Source organism: Bombina bombina, chromosome 6, assembly GCF_027579735.1.
Source record: "Bombina bombina isolate aBomBom1 chromosome 6, aBomBom1.pri, whole genome shotgun sequence".
Taxonomy (NCBI): domain Eukaryota; kingdom Metazoa; phylum Chordata; class Amphibia; order Anura; family Bombinatoridae; genus Bombina; species Bombina bombina.
In genome coordinates this window covers 719,243,904-719,258,424 of record NC_069504.1, presented here as the reverse complement: position 1 = coordinate 719,258,424, position 14,521 = coordinate 719,243,904, and the positions used below count along the sequence as shown (strand labels likewise).

The 14,521-nt window shown below is 39.3% G+C and overlaps 1 non-coding gene across 1 annotated transcript; it reads right to left on the bottom strand.

Moving 5' to 3' along the window:
• Window positions 1-2,590: 2,590 nt before the first annotated feature.
• TRNAI-UAU (transfer RNA isoleucine (anticodon UAU)) lies at window positions 2,591-2,685 on the bottom strand. The gene is given in 2 exon segments: window positions 2,591-2,626; window positions 2,646-2,685. It is a non-coding gene; the product is annotated as a tRNA-Ile (tRNA).
• Between the last annotated feature and the right edge of the window lie 11,836 nt (window positions 2,686-14,521).

Here is a 14,521-nt window from a genome sequence, read left to right as displayed (position 1 = left end):
GTCTCCTCCACTCCTCTACCACCATCCCTCCTTCCCTCTTCTGCCAAGGTTTGAGGGAGGATGAATCCTCCTCCAAAACCTTGACCTTTAGTCCTAACCATCCTACTCCTCTCCCCCTCTCCACTCCCCTATCCACTCCACTAGCCCTATCCATTGCTTTATCCTCCCTAACTCTAACCTACCACTAACGTCCCTAGTTTACCTACCTACACTAATTACTCTACCTAAACACTAACTAACCTATCCCCCAAACTAACTAACCTATCTAGACCCTAACACTAGCCTAGATGCCTAAAAAAAATTAAAGAAGGCAATTCAAATTTAGGTGAATAAAAATAGGGATGGATTTAAAAAGGGATGGGCTAGAAAAATAAATAAAGGGTGTGTAATAGGGAAGGCCTGTTAAAGGGAAGATGGGAAGGGGATATGGGATTAATTAGCGCTGCGGAATCTGTTGGCGCTCTACAAATAACCAATAATAATAATAATTAAATGCAGCACAATTTTTTATGTGGATGAAAAGCAAGTAAAAATAATCAAAATAAGATGTGACTGGTATATGGGGTTAATGAAACGCAAAAATAAAAAAATAAGGAAATATGGAGTTAATGAAAACAAATACAAAAATAAAAAAAGCTGATTGGAATGCCAGGGTTAATGAAAAAAAGAAAAAAATTAATGTTTTGTATATGTGTGAGGCTGTGTTGTTTGTGTAAACTAATGTGTGTATAATCACCAATGTGTGTATAATAACTAATGTGTGTATAATCACCATGTGTGTATAATAACTAATGGTTGTGTATAATCACTAATGTGTGTATAATAACTATTGTGAGTTTGTGTAAACTATGTGTGTATAATAACTAATGTGTGTATAATAACCTAATGTGTGTATACTAACTAATGTGTGTAATAAAAACTAATGAGGTGTATAATAACTAATGTGTGCATAATAACTAATGTGTGGTATACTAACTAATGTGTGTATAATCACTAATGTGTGTATAATAACTAATGTGCGTATAATAACTATTGTGCGTATAATCACTAATGTGTGTATAATAACTAATGTGTGTATAATCACTAATGTGTGTATAATCACTAATGTGTGTATAATAACTAATGTGTGTATAATCACTAATGTGTGTATAAACACTAATGTGTGTATAATAAACTAATGTGTGTATAATCACTAATGGTGTATAATAACTAATGTGTGTATAATAACTAATGTGTGTATAATCACTAATGTGTGTATAATAACTAATGTGTGTACTAATCACTAATGTGTGGTATAATCACTAATGTGTGTATATAAACTAATGTGTGTATAATTCACTAATGTGTGTATAAACACTAATGTGTGTATAATAACTAATGTGTGTATAATCACTAATGTGTGTATAATAACTAATGTGTGTATAATAACTATTGTGCGTTTGTGGATGTGCGTTCTATATTATCTGAGGCCTACAATAAGAATATAAATCAAAAAAACAAATCTCCACTCTCCATAACTCTCATATTTTTCTAAAACCCACCAAACTCTCCTACGAGTGCAACTAGCCCCCATGTCTTTCCTGCGATCACAGGTAAAGAGCGCAGCAAAACCTTATTTTTAGTAAGGTCGGGTTACCATGCAATAAACTTGTTATGGCATGCTTTTCGTCGAATCCGCCGTTGGTTGGCAGGGACAAACTTACATTGAGTGAAAAGAGCAACTGCGCACACCAAGCTAAATTTCAAAAGAAGCCTGGGTACTTAAATTGAGCCGTAAACTACTTTTAGCTTTTAGGACATTTTGATAGCCTATTGATCCATTTTTTCAATGAAGTGAGCCCTTGATTTCCTCTCTTCATCTCCAAACATTCCTTGAGGCTTACTGTCTTCTCCACTGTTTTTCATCCTACCCAAAATATATCTTGACTGCCTTGACTCACTGCTGAAACTAAAATCTACTGAACAAGCTACCCCAAAACCTTATGTTCTGCACCTTCAACCTGTAGACCATAAGCTCTTCCTGTATTAGATTTTTTTAGTCTGTTTTGTACTTATCACAAATACTTGTCATTGTATACCCCTATCTCTGCACGCCAAACTCTGCAGAATTTTGACTAGGATATCTGAAATCTCTGAAAAAACCTCTGTTGCTCAAGTTTTATGTATACAGCTCCAAAACTCTCCCACCTAAATTCAGAAAATGCTACTAAATTGGTACTAGTGACCAATCAGCCTTCTCTGTTTACATATTGCCTCCTATGCCATCATTTTGTATTGGCCCTAGACCTCAAATCAGCCAGATTGTAGCCCTTCTTAGCTATCATAAGCCGCATTCCTATTGCCGATGCCTCTACCTCTCCACATCGCCAGTGCTTCTTCTCAGCACCTCACTGCTCTTCGCCTTCAGCCGATGCACCTATCTTTACGTGGTGGCATCACCAGCACTCTCATGAAGTCTGTAGTGGCAGGGAATTGCCAAAAACAGATTTGTCCAGCGCTCCCCCTGCATTACGAAAAGGGCTTCGTCTAGCAATTTACAGGCTGCGATGTGCATATTGAACTGGGTTAAAAACTAAAAAAGTAAAACAAATGCTCCAGGTGAGGCTCGAACTCACAACCTCGGCATTGCTGCTCAGTTACTGTCATATAAGTACCGTCGCGCGCTAACCGTTGCGCCACTGGAGCACATGAACTTCTTAGAAGGTGATTATTTATACAGGTGAAGTACTGATATCTATTACAAGGTTTAAAAAAAAAACAAGAAATACATTTTTACTTCAAATTCTCAAGTGCAGCACAATGGGGACTTTAGTGATAGGTTATTATATAAGGTAGGCAGTAAAATAACAATCTCTTGCAAATGTATCCAATAGCACACCTTAAATTCTCAGGTAAACATTTACATGTACTTTTAATGCCCATGTTAGCCCTAAATTATATTACAAAATGTTGCATTCAGTTTGGACAAGTTGAGCAAACAACAAAACAGTTTTTTTTTTCATTATTCAGATTTTTTTTTTAAGCAGTTAACAAATGGCACTTAACTATTCACTGAGTAGCAAATAATAAACGAATACAAATTACCTTTTTCATTCTTTATTCATTAAAAGGCATTACTAAAATATTTAAAAATGTGTATTTGTTTTATAATTGTTATTTTGCTCATTCTTTCAAAAAACAATGGCACTATATATGCAGAGCATAGTGTGGGGATTCAGACAGAGCATACAATTTTTTAAAAAAATCCAATTGCTTCTTTTATCAAATTTGCTTCATTCCATTTGTATCCTTTGTTAAAGGAGCAGCAATGTACTACTGAGAGCTAGATGAACACATCTAGTCAGCCAATCACAAGAAACAAATTTGTGCAGGCACCAATCATCAGCTAGTTCTTACTAGTGTATGATATGTACTGTGTTCTTTTTCAACAATAAATACCAAGGCAACCGAATTGGTTTTAATGTATGGTTAAATAGCAAATATTAATTAAATTAGTATTATTAATTTCTATCCCATATTACATACTAGGTAGGGGTAGCCCTCTGGAAGTCCAAGAGCCCTCTGCACTTGTTTTTTTCTGGGTTTAAACACATAGTTATATAACAAAAAAGGCACAATATAACTGTAAAACAATCAGAACATTTTCTTTTGAGGCTTTTTATTTCACTTTTATTGCTGATAAATACTGTGATGAGAGCAGGATGTGATGTCACTAGTATGTGGGCGGGGCTTAGGTCCGGTGTCTGTGTCGCAGTTAGTTTAGTACAATCAACCTGACTAGAGTGTGTAATGTTTATGCTCTGCAATAAAATAGAGTTGTACCATCATTGCTGTGTCCTGCATATGTCCTGGCATCTCATGACATGGTGTCAGAAGTTCTGGACTGCGCTTCTGTTCCTGATCGACTAGCATGTCAAAGTTTACCCCACCTGAGCCTTTTGACTTTTCTCAGCCTGCCAGCTTGGCCCACATGGCGTCAGCGGGTTTCAGCACTTCAGGATTGCATCCAAACTGAACAAGGAGAGTGGTGAAGTACAAGTTAATTCTCTTTTATACTCCGATGGGGAAAGATGTGGAGCCAGTGTTCAATGCTTTTAGCTTTCCAAGAAGGGGAAGAAGTTAACTTTGATATAGTTATGGATAAACTCAGTGCCCACTTTGTGCCCAAAAGAAATGTGATTCATGACGAGAGCTTGTTTTCACAAACGTAATCAGCGTGTGGGAGAATCTGCAGAGAGTCAAAAATACGCTCAACAATTGAGAAAGAGTGCCTGGCTGCAGTTTGCGGCCTTGGTGAGCGCTATCAGCGTTATCTAGTGGGTTTGGGAGAAATTTAGTCTGAAAACTGACCACAAACCGCTAGTCCCTCTAATCAATCTATAAGACATTGACAAAACACCCTTGAGATGCCAGAGACTTTTAATGAGAGCTGCTCAGGGTTCAATGTTCAGGCAGTGCATTGTGCCGGGGAAACAACTGGTTGTGGCGGATACATATCCAGGCTCCCGCTGGCTGCTGCTGAAGAATCTCCACGGAATCGGATGTGAAAGTGTATGTTGATTCAGTTCTGGCCTCTAAGTCCATTTCTTCAAGGAAACTGGAAGAGATAAAGAAAGAGACATATTTGGACACAGATCTGCAAGAAGTTATAAGGTACATAAAAGATGGCTGGCCCGAGAGCCGGGCAGCCTGGATGTCTTTAAATGCTTACCAGCCAGAGAGGTCGCAGCTCACGGAGCTGGAGGGGTTGGTGCTGTTCCAAGACCAGCATTGTAATTCCTGTCAGCATGAGGAAGGTAGATGTTAAACAGGATTCACGATGGCCACTTAGGCATTACAAGTGCAGAGAAAGGGCAGCTACAGCAGTGTGGTGGCCTGGGATCAGCTCCGACATTGCAAATCACGTGTCTAAATGTGCCTTTTGCCGGGAACGCCGGCCTACTCAGAGAAGGGAGCACTTAATGTCTACTCCGCTGCCTGCGGGGGCCGTGGCAGAAAATAGCTGCTGATTTGTGTGAACTGCACGGGAAAAAGTTTCTTGTTGTGATCGACTACTGATTCCAGGTATTTGGAAATTGCACCCCTGAATGATATCACAAGTCAGTGCCGTTATCATTCGCCTGAAGAGCTTGTTCGCCCCGGCTGGGGGCATTCCAATGGAGCTGGTGAGTGATAATGGTATGCAGTTCGCTTCTACAGAGTTCAGTGCTTTCAGCAGGGAATGTTGATTTTGTACATTCCACGTCAAGTCCACATTATCCGCAGGCCAACGGGAATGGCTGAAAGGGCAGTTCAAACAACAAAATTCATTCTAAAGCAATCTGAGCCCGTACCTAGCCCTCTTGTCATACAGGGCAAAAGCCATTTCAAGCCACCGGGTTTAGGCCCGGCACAGCTGATGCTAGGACGCCAGATTCGCACCACTTTAACCCTCAGTGGGTGTCTTCAAGCCGCCTGGCCCTGTGTCCTCGGGACGAAGTTCCTTAGGAGGGATGAAGAGGCCAAAAAGGGGTTATCGTTTCTTCTACGACAGGAGACATTCTGTCAGAGCCTTTACAGGAACTGAAAGCGGGCCAAAGTGTCAGAATTAAACTGGATGATGAGAAAGAAATGGAAGACGCCTGCTACGGTAGTGTGGGCCACCTCTCCAGAACCAAGGTCTTACACAGGTCCTTACAGAGGGAGGGGACGGTTACACGCCGTAACCGAAGACCATCTTCAGCCTGTACCTGAGAGTCTGGAACCGGATACCTCAGTACCACCGCCGGTGGGATCCCCTGTTCTAAGAGAGGTGCCTTCCCCTCAGCAAGATCACAGCGGGGATATATCTTTGCCTCCAGCAGACTCTTGTTCACCATCTTCTGTATCAGAGGACAGTTCATGCAAAGTTACATCAAGCTGAAGAGTGGTGAAACTTCCGGCCCGATACAGGGACTGACTTTAGCTAGAACAGTGACCGGAAGTATGGGCAGAATAATCCCATGGTCACTGTGGGACTAGGGTAGTCTAACCCCGATGTCCAAGTCAGGATGTAATTTATTTGTTCATGTTTATCTAATCTATCTGTTTTTATAAAGTTCAAAAACACAAAAATGTTGTTGTATACCCTGATGGTGTACCTTGTTATTTATTATATGCAAATGTATGCTTTGCCTTTGAAAAAGGGGAAGATGTGATGAGAGCAGGATGTGATGTCACTAGTATGTGGGCGGGGCTTAGGTCCGGTGTCTGTGTCGCAGTTAGTTTAGTACAATCAACCTGACTAGATGTGTATTGTTATGCTCTGCAATAAAATAGAGTTGTACCATAATTGCTGTGTCCTGCATATGTCCTGCATCTCATGACAAATACTTTATATAAATTACTTTCAACTTGTTAGAGCATGTCATTTTTAGACTATCAACCCTGCACTATTGTGTATTTAACCCCTGCAAAGGCAAAGGGGGTTAAACACACAGTAGAAGTGCCGCTTAGGACATGCAGCTGGTCCGGAGCAGACACTGCTGCCTGATCCAGTCAGCAGTGCTAATTTCACAAGCTGAGTCATGGATTCCACTGCGACCAGCAATGCTCCGCGGTCCTGAGAGGCACTTCTATTGGTTGTTTGACCCCTTTTGCAGGTGTTAAACACACAGTAGTGTTCGGCTCAATATGCTCTAAAGGAATTAGAGCATTGTAATTGTTTAACTATTGTGGCCCTTTAATGTTACTTTTTTCTACTGTGTTTCTGGTGGTGAACTTGCAACTTCTAACACTGCATTTCATTTTTGTATTAAACAAATGTAAACAACTAAAATGTTACTTTGACTGGATATATCATATATTTTTCTCCCGCATGGCGACACATTTTCTTACTATTGAAGATATTTGCATTTTTATGATCCATATCACTTGATTTAAAGAGTTGATATCCTCACTCACTTTTTTTTTCCTGCAATATTATTGTTCATTTGGATTGGTGCCTTAGATGGCGATTTATCAAGCTGAGGTGGACAGGGGTGCACATACGCGCCCGTGTCTGCTGCAGCTCGCCTCTGGCTTGCTAAATTCCCCTGGCAGAATTCAGCATTGCACACAAGCGCTATGTTGCGCTCGTGTGCAATCCTGCCCCCTGCCCGCACACAGCCAATCACGTGTGGGCAGGAGCTGTCAATCTCCCTGGTCGGACTATACAGGGGAGATCGAAAATCGCCACTTTAGAGGTGGCGAAAGGTTAGGAAAGCAGCGGTTCTTGTTAAATATAACTATAAAGCTCCCATCTAAAAATGTTATGTACTAATATTTGAGAGTCACGATAGTTTTATCATTATATTTAGATATAGTTAATTTGAACCGTCTAATAATTCTGCCATCCTGTCCCTATGGGGACTAGATCATTATGTACCTATAGACTTTTTCTAAATAGTTTAAATGGACAGAGAGACATTGCTAAGTTTGCTGAATTGAAAAGAAAAGTTATATTCCAAGTTCTAATAATGTGATTTAGTTTTTCTATTTTGTATGTATTGTTACTGTTTGTCTATGTCAATATCAGGATTTAAAGCTTACTGAGATGTGCCTTGAACTATAATAGCTCTTCTATAGTTTATTCTTGGAGTAGTTTATATTTTCTTGTACTTGACATTGCTAAATGATCAATATGTCATAAGTAGGCTGACCATATTGCCGCTTTAAAAAGGGACACATATAAAAAATACATATGTCAGGGCTGTTTAAAGAAATGTTTTGTATAAGAACCCTGACATATGTATTTTTCATATGTGCTCCTTCTTAAAGCGGCAATATGGTCAGCCTAGTCATAAGTCAACATAACACTGAAAGGTGGTTATAGTTCTATGAAAGTAGTACATAAAAAAATAAAAAGAACTTACCTTCTGGTATCTTTGCTAGATTAAAGGGATAGGAAAGTAAAAATTAAACTTGCATGATTATTTTAAGACACTTTTAAATTTGATTCTATTTTCAAATGTGCTTTTTCTCTTGGTATCTATTGTTGAAAAATAATGTGTACATAGTCTACACTAGTGGGAGCTAGCTGGTGATTGGTGCCTACACACATTTGTCTTTTGTGATTGGTTGACTAGATGTGTTCAGCTAGCTCTCGGTAGTGCACTGCTGCTCCTTCAGCAAAGGATATCAAGGGAATGAAGCAAATTTAATAATAGAAATAAATTGGAAAGTTGTTTAAAACGGTATGTTCTGAATTTTGAAAGACAAAAATTGGTTTTCATGTCCCTTTAACCCCTTAAGCCTGTGTGTGTCACCGTCTGTAACGATCATTGCTGGTGCCGGCGGGTGGGTGAGGGGCGGGAGGCGGGCAGAGCAGCCCAGCTTGAAAGGGGAACGGGTAGGAAAATAGTTTGGAAGGGAGGGATGGGGTGGAACCCTATGCTAATGAAGAAGGGAAGGAGAGGCAGGGATGGATCTGGCCAAATTCAAATATAGGGGGAGGAAGACTCTATACAATGGGTTTGAAGGGAGAGAAGCATACACAATCTAATTAAATATAGGGGGAGGGAGAGATTATCACTGCAGAAAATAAAAATAAATAATTATATGTTTCTGGGCAGTGAGAGTGTTTATCAATACAAGGAACCAGTAATAATGGTTCCCTGTCATGTGATCACAGCAATAGGTGATCACATGAGCTAAAATTTAACAAAAATAAAGTAGCTATTCCTGCCTGACAACTGCCCAGTTGCAATTTTGCTTCCAGTCAGGTAGGATCGTTACTCTGTAGCAGAAAATATTTTCTGAAAGCTATTGAAAACCAATTAGGGTTGCCATCTGTGCGCTATAAAAATACCGGACAACCTATAGGTGACTGGACACGGGTTGTAGCTGGGTTCACACAATGACCCCACAAAAGCTCAACCTTAGGCCCCACCCTTGATCCCACCACATATATTTTTCACAACTAAGCAGTCATTTTATCCCCTTGGTTGCCAGTAACACATGTACGTAGTAGTGATGTGACCCCTTTGGCTACCAGAAGTAAACACCCAGCAATGATTGAACAAACCCCTGTTTGCCTAAAACACATATAATAGAAAATGCGCAGTGTAACTTCTTTTTGAGCCATATTTCTAATGCATAAAGGCCTAGAAGGTCCTTTACATTTAGCTGACAGGGGTCTTTAAGTGTCCAGTATTTTAGTACAGATTGTACTGGACAGCCTGCTAAAATACCGGACACCCTATTTGTATGGCTCAGATCAGCTATAATTAATATAAAATTGATACAGACATAAAGGCTTCTAAATGTGGGGAATCTACTATTAAATAATGACAGACCTAGCACCTGTAGTTTCTTAGCTACACTGCACAATTACATATGCTAATTAGTATGGCTGGTAACCCCAGAGGTAATCACATGACATGATCCTGAGGCTTAGCCATAGCTCTGTAGATATTACCAGACCAAAGCAGTTCATGACATTTTAATAATCTATTCCCAACATATAAGCACTGGAAACTCAGGATTTGTAATGGGAGTTTTGTTAGAACTTAAAGGGACAGTAAACACATTGTAATTAGGAGACATTTCTGTTACTGTCCTATAGAATAACATATCAGCCAAGTGTAAACATTTGTTTAACAAAATAAAATCCTGTTTACTGCAATTGGTTTTCAATAGAAAAACTGCACCCAATACTCACCTTATTTGGAGGAGCCAAATAAGTTTGAGTCGGCAGACAACAAGGCTAATCATTGCCATTAAGTTAGTATAAAGTGAATTGTTTTGCAGTTGTTATCTATTAAAGCCAATTTGGAAAATATTTGTTGCAGAGTTAGCTCTGAAAAGTCAGCAGGATACAGTTCCTACTCAATGTACAATTTTCAGAGCTAATTACATGAAAAGGGCCGGGGGCAAAATAAATAATGAGTATATTCCAAAGTTGTTTTATTATGCATAATTAAACATCTTATGTTAAAGCTACACTAATAACAGGATAAACTGACAGTCATGGTATAATGTGATGGCTGGTTGTCAGAGAACTGATCTTAACCCCTTAATGACAGAGGACGCACCAGGTACGTCATTGGAAAAACTCCCCTTAATGACAATTGACGTACCTGGTACGTCCTCTGTTGTTAGAAGTGTTGGAAGCAATCATAATTGCTTCCAGCTGCTTACAAGGGGTTGTAGTGATGCCTCAATATTGAGGCTTCACTGCAATCCCCTATTTTACCCACCGATGCAGAAAGGGCCACTCTGTGGCCCTCTCTGCATCGGCGATTGTTGTTCACACTTTCGTTGGTGAGTGGGAGCAGCTTGTAGGAGGAGGGTATGCTCCAACTTCCTTATCGGTGCAATCACAATGTAACAACGCTTTGTCGGCGGTTGCGCGGTTCCGGTTGCGGCCGGGGGGGGCGGAGGCGGCGGGTGTACGCGCATGCGCGTGCACGCAAAGTGACCGCAAGTAAAAAAAAAAAAAAAATACAGAGGCAGATGCAGGGGGAGCTCTATTGTTTAGTAAGGGATCTGGGAGGGGGAGGGAAGTAGATTATTTAGGGGGGCAGCTACACTACAGAAAACAAATGTTTTATATAAAAAAGTTAATAAAAACTATTTTAGGGGGCAAATTGGGTACTGGCAGACAGCTGCCAGTACCCAAGATGGCGGCAAATAGGAAGAGGGGGAGGGTTAGAGAGATGTATGGGGGAATCAGGGAGGTTGTGGGGTAAGGTGGGATCCATCACTGCAGACTATATGAAAAAAAATAAAAAAAAATAAAAAAATATTTTTATTTCAGTACTGGCAGACTTTCTGCCAGTACTTAAGATGGCGGTGGCAATTGAGAGGTGGGGGAGGGAAGAGAGCTGTTTGAGGGGGGTCAGGGGGGGGATCAGGGGGGTGGGATGTGTCAGGTGGGAGGCTGATCTCTACACTAAAGCTAAAAATTAACCCTACAAGCTATCTAATTAACCCCTTAACTGCTGGGCATATTACAAGTGTGGTGCGCAGCAGCATTTAAAGGCCTTATTATTACCAAAAAGCAACGCCAAAGCCATATATGTCTGCTATTTCTGAACAAAGGGGATCCCAGAGAAGCATTTATAACCATGTGTGCCATAATTGCACAAGCTGTTTGTAAATAATTTCAGTGAGAAACCTAAAATTTTGAAAAATGTAACAGTTTTTTTTTATTTGATCGTATTTGGCGGTGAAATGGTGGCATGAAATATACCAAAATGGGCCTAGATCAATAATTTGGGTTGTCTACTACACTACACTAAAGCTAAAATTAAACCTAAATGCCCCCTACAAGCTCCCTAATTAATCCCTTCACTGCTGGGCATAATACACGTGTGGTGTGCAGCGGCATTTAGCAGCCTTCTAATTACCAAAAAGCAACACCAAAGCCATATATGTCTGCTATTTCTGAACAAAGGGGATCCCAGAGAAGTATTTACAACCATTTATGCCATAATTGCACAAGTTGTTTGTAAATAAATTCAGCGAGAAACCTAAAATTTGTGAAAAAGTCAACAATTTTTTTTATTTGATCGCATTTGGCAGTGAAATGGTGGCATGAAATATACCAAAATGGGCCTAGATCAATACTTTGGGATGTCTTCTAAATAAAAATATATACATGTCAAGGGATATTCAGGGATTCCTGGAAGATATCAGTGTTCCAATGTAACTAGCACTAATTTTGAAAAAAAAAGTGGTTTGGAAATAGCAAAGTGCTACTTGTACTTATTGCCCTATAACTTGCAAAAAAAGCAAAGAACATGTAAACATTGGGTATTTCTAAACTCGGGACAAAATTTAGAAACTATTTAGAATGGGTGTTATTTTGTGGTTGTAGATGTGTAACAGATTTTGGGGGTCTAAGTTAGAAAAAGTGTGTTTTTTTCAATTTTTTCCTCATATTTTATATATTTTTTATAGTAAATTATAATATAAGATGAAAATAATGGTATCTTTAGAAAGTCCATTTAATGGCGAGAAAAATGGTATATAATATACGTGGGTACAGTAAATGAGTAAGAGGAAAATTTCAGCTAAACGCAAACACTGCAGAAATGTAAAAATAGCCATTGTCATTAAGGGTAAGAAAATTGAAAAATGGTCCGGTCATTAAGGGGTTAAAAAAGAGATAATCTATGTGGATCTATAGGCTAGATTGTCTGTATCCTAAAGGAATGAACCGTGAAATTGATTTTAATATCTTTTTGTGATTTCGCAGATTCTACAAAAATCCCTACTCTAGATATGAACGTTGAGATGAAGAGTTGCCTCTCACTACTATTTTTGTAAATATTAAATGTTGTATTGTTCTAAAATTTCGATATGAGATGTAACATGTAGCTGAAATACGAGTATGTAACACTGTTAGACTTATTTAAAAAAAAATGTTATGTATTAATTGACATACACCACTAGGTGGCGCTAAGATTAGAAAATTGTTGCAGGTATAAGCTAGGTAATGATATGATTGACCACACCTGTGGTGTTGGGTATTTAAGGAAGGTGTATACTGCATTGAGGTCATATGATTAAGGGCTACTGAGCCCGAAACATCATTATTTTACCTCCAGGTACCTAATAAATTTGGAAGATAACTGACTACTGTTGTGCTGCTGGAATTTCTTTGTGGTTGTCATAGTGACACCCTTAGGGGAGTGGCTTATGTGATGCAGCAGTTATGTCACAAAACCAACTGACAACACAAAGCAACCACCCTCATAACTGCTGCTCACTTTACTAGAGTTGCCAGACTGATCCTGCTGAGCTTCAGTAATCACTGACATTTAAATATTAGTTATCTAATATCTTTATTTCACAGCTAGCACATTACATTACAGCTTGGCTTTACAACTACAGCTCTGTATATGTGCTGGTGAGAAGAACAGTGACTACCTCCAACACAATGAAAATGGCATCCGGTGGGAGCTGCAGGTATGAAAACCAATTACTACAGGTAGTGTTACCATGATCACCCCAACTAAGTAACTGAATAATGCTAAGTCATCTTTTTATACACTGTAAAATAATACAGATAAATTACAGAAGTAATAGCTTAAACTTTGTAGCTTCCTATGAGCACCAGTACTCTGAGACAAAACATAGTATACAAACCTTGCATAATAATAATAAATATTATCTTCACACCTTTATTTAAAAATAAATATAATTTATTAAATATAATATAATAAATATATTTATAAATATATTTTTTAAACATATTATAGCATTATAAGTATTATAGCCAAAACTGTAGCACACACCAATGCCTTTCTGTGCTTCTTCTACATATCTTTATAAGACTTGCAGCTGGCAGTAAAGGCTTTAAACCAGCTTTAAGGATGGTAAGAATTACTGCATCATTAGTCTGCAAATGCTCTAAAGCAAGGACTTCTAGTAAAGGCCTAGAATATAACCCCCACGGCATGGGTCTGCAATTTATACGTTGCACATTCACTCGTACTGGGACCCTCATTAAACACTGTACTGTAAGGTGCTGCATCTGATGCAGCTGTTTTTTTCTGCTTGACCCGGATGAAGAAAAGGCAACTGGGGATCTGAAATAAATTCAGATCAGACTGATGCGCATCTGGCCAGCAGTATACGTGCTGATGGCAGATTCCCTTCAAGGATTTTTATATTACTAAACTGTAAGTATCTAAGGTAAGATTTTCTGAGATTAACAAGTTTGTAAGCTCTTTGAGCAAGACATCCCATTACCACATTATATTGTAAATACAGATCCTGCTCCAAGAGCCTACAGACATGTGCAGTGAGGTCAGATCATTTCTCTTGTAAGATGTATCGAGTCCACGGATTCATCCATACTTGTGGGATATTCTCCTTCGTAACAGGAAGTGGCAAAGAGAGCACCCACAGCAGAGCTGTCTATATAGCTCCTCCCTTAGCTCCCCCCCCCCCCCAGTCATTCTCTTTGACTGCTTATCTGCTAGGAAGGGTAAAGTGAGTGTGGTGACAAAAATGTTAGTTTTTATTTTCTCAAGCAAAAGTTTGTTATTTTAAATGGTACCGGTGTGTGACTGTGATAATTCTAGAAAAGGCTGACAATATCCCCATGAGGGAAGGGTAAGCTGTATTCAGACACTTAATAGAGAATCCAAGCTTGCATAAAGGACTCATTTGTTACTAGTGGCACTTATGGGAAAACGTTTTTTTTATTGAAAACTTAACATTTTTTGAGGGACTTTAAGGGTTCATTGTGGCTGATTTAAAGGTTATTAACCCACATGGCTAGTTAGAAACACTTTGGTGTGTTTCTTTTAGGCCCCACTAACATTGAGTGAGGTGGGAGGGGCCTATTTTCGCGCCTCAGTTGCGCAGTTTCTTTTACTCTGAAGACATCCAGCTGCTTCTCCAGAGGGTCCTGCTGTGTTTGAGGGCCTAAAAGAAGGTTTTTCCCCACAAATCTATCCTAAAGGGCAGGTAGGCGCCACAGCAGAGCTGTGGCAAGGTGCTGAACGTTTTTATACCGGTTTTTGATGTTTTGTCAATCCGTTTTTTACATTAAGGGGTTAATTGTTTA